The 2,924-nt window shown below is 40.1% G+C and overlaps 1 pseudogene; it reads left to right on the top strand.

Moving 5' to 3' along the window:
* The first annotated feature begins 328 nt into the window (after positions 1–328).
* LOC112390916 (protein LTV1 homolog pseudogene) lies at positions 329–1,848 on the top strand (annotated as a pseudogene).
* The last annotated feature ends 1,076 nt before the right edge of the window (positions 1,849–2,924 follow it).

Here is a 2,924-nt window from a genome sequence, read left to right as displayed (position 1 = left end):
TGGATGAGGGAGGGGACAAAATAGCATGGGAAACCAGTGTTTTGATCAAGGCTGGGGCTTTACTGTGTTAGGCCATGTGGGTTTTCAAGCCTGAGTGGGGCACAGAGTCAGACAGGTAACTTGAGACTCTTTTGACAGCTTTGGCTGACCTTGCAGGTGTAGCTGAGGCAGGGATTAAGTGTTTTTCAGCATTGTTGGGTGTAATAATATTTGCAGCTTTTATTGTGTCTCTGAGCCAATTCTTCAGACCTGCAGTGTGAAGTCCAAGAGTAGATGTATGGCATGGCCTTAAGACGTGGCTACTAGGTAGGCCTTGTCCACTTCCAAGATGTGTCACCTGCTCTGGGACCCTCAGGTCACTGTTCTTGGTGTGAGCCCCACACAGCAACAGAATGGGGGGGAAAGCTCTTTAGAGAGAGGAAAACTGTGTCTTTTCCACATGGTCCATTCGAGTCAAAGAGTCTTTAGTAGCAGATGAAAATGCACCCCAGAGGGTTCTGTTGCCTACACAAAATAAATGAAGAATGTGAGCAAAACAGAGGAAGTTATGAAGAGTTCTTTGACAATGATTATAACTACCTACGGCACTTGAAAGAATCATCTGGGCCCTATGTGCTTAAATTCAAAATACCTTCAGCGTAACAGGAGAGATGAGAAAGAGGAAACTTTAATAATTCTAGGCCATGGATTTACTTTGCCTTAATCAGAGTTTGCATCAGAATTTAAGGAAGGTATTGAATTGGTAAATAAAACAGCTGCTATTTTGGGTCCTCAACTGGATTTGGATCCTGATGTTGTTGCAGCTCTTGGTGATGATTTTGACTTTGTTATCCGGCATCTATGTGAAAATGATTTTATCCTTCAGGGTGATGAGGAACAAGAGAGGAAGAGGGAATAGATGGAAAGAAATCTAAAGCTGAAAATGGCAGTGAGTGGAAAGATATGGACGGGAAGGAAAGTGATAGGGAGGTATGTGGGATCTTCCCGGACCGGGGCACGAACCCGTGTCCCCCGTATCGGCAGGCGGCCTCTCAACCACTGCGCCACCAGGGAAACCCGATGACTATGATTTTTAAAGCCCATTCTCAAATGAAGATGATTCGTCTGCCTGTGCAAACCTCATGAAGTCATAGGAAGCCATTTTTTAGGAAGAAGAAATAAAAAGTCACTTCATAGAGAATTCTATTACTTCCTCAGTCGCGAGAAGAAATGAGCAGCTGACCCTACATGAGCAGTTTGAGAAGTTTTACGAGCAATTAAGATGATAACAAGATTGGAGCGCCAGATAATGCCAAATTGGAGGGTTCCATTAATGTATCAATAGATAGCAATCGGTTACATGAAGTTTTAAATGACGAATGCAAAGAGAAGGCAGAGAATTGTATGAAGTTGAATACACTTTAAGACTCTGAGGATGAAGGTCTGCCAGTTAATGATATTGATGAGTCTGAGGAAGAAGAGATGGTTTCTCTAGTTCTAGAAGAAGCAAAAGAGAAGTGGGATTGTGAATTCATTTGTAGCACATGCTCCCATTTATTCAACCATCCTTAGCTTATCAAATATTAACCAAAGCCCAAACAAATCCAAGTATTTAATAGAACAGGAATACCTCTCAATGGCTTACCAAAGAAAGGACTCACAGCAGAACAAGTTAATAAGTGTAGATGATTAATGGCAATGATCTACTTAAGGTATCAACTCAACCACATTCTAAAAATGAAAGCAAAGAAAAGAGCAAGAAAGCAAGTTATAAAAGAAGAGCACAGGGAACAGAGAGCAGAGAAGAAAGCTAACAAATTAGCCTTCAAAGTGAAGAAACGAGAGCAGGAAAATGAGTGCTGCATTTGAAGAATGTTGAGGGTCCGAGTTATAAAAATGGGACATTTAAGAAAAGGCACATCCCCCATTAAGGACTCCTCATTATGTTCAATCATGAATTACAATCTTCAAATGACAAAACTCTGCAATTTTTATTGATAGGTACTGAAAAAACAAGTGTAGTATTTGAACTAATTTTATAGCTCGATTATAAAATAGTTGTAGAACAAGTTTTCCCTGCTGACCATCATGTACATCCTGTCATAGTTTTATTTTAATTGTAATGTCTATTTACGTTGTTTTGAAGGTTTAATTAAATTTAATGTTATGCTGTAAACTTTACATTATCGCTAAAATAAATAATTTCATGAATGTGAAATGTTTGGATAAATTATTAGAAAATATCTTCATGACTTAAATCCAAAGGCAACAAAGTTCCATAAGGGCCATAATACTAATGGGTGGAGTCTTAGTCTTAAATTCCTAGTGCAGGCCCTCGACGGGCAGGTGTAATTCAGCTGCCCTGATAATTTTCCTTCTTATTCTGCTTTAAACTATACTCAGGGCCAAGGAGAAATCTGTGAAAGGGTTCACTTTAGGAGTCATGCAGCTTTGCCTATGGCCTCAAAACTTACCCTCTCACCACTATAACTCAGACTGTCTTTAATACACAGATTCTGATGGTAGTTTTAGATATGAGACCCAAACTATTATTTCACCAAGGGAAGAGTGATAGATTTTATCAATGAACAACTAAAAATGGAGGGAGCTGTTATAATAAAAATACTATTTCATCTTCTTTTCTTAAGGTAAAGAAACAATCCTGAAAATAAGGCAACAAAGCCTAAGAAAGTGATTTAACAGGGATGTTTCTGGAACATTCTAAATCTAGAAATCAGATATGCTTTAGAAATTAGGAAGAAATGGGGGACTTTCCTGGTGGTCCAGTGGTTGGGAATCCACCTTCCAATTCAGGGGACATGGGTTCGATCCCTGATGGGGAAATGGGATCCCACATGCTGTGGGGCAACTAAGCACGTGCACCACGCCTACTGAGCATGCAAGCCACAACTAGAGAGCCTGTGCTGCAACTGCAGAGCCCATGC

Source organism: Neophocaena asiaeorientalis, unplaced genomic scaffold, assembly GCF_003031525.2.
Source record: "Neophocaena asiaeorientalis asiaeorientalis breed wild unplaced genomic scaffold, Neophocaena_asiaeorientalis_V1.1 scaffold88, whole genome shotgun sequence".
NCBI lineage: Eukaryota > Metazoa > Chordata > Mammalia > Artiodactyla > Phocoenidae > Neophocaena > Neophocaena asiaeorientalis.
This window is presented reverse-complemented; position numbering and strand designations above follow the sequence as displayed.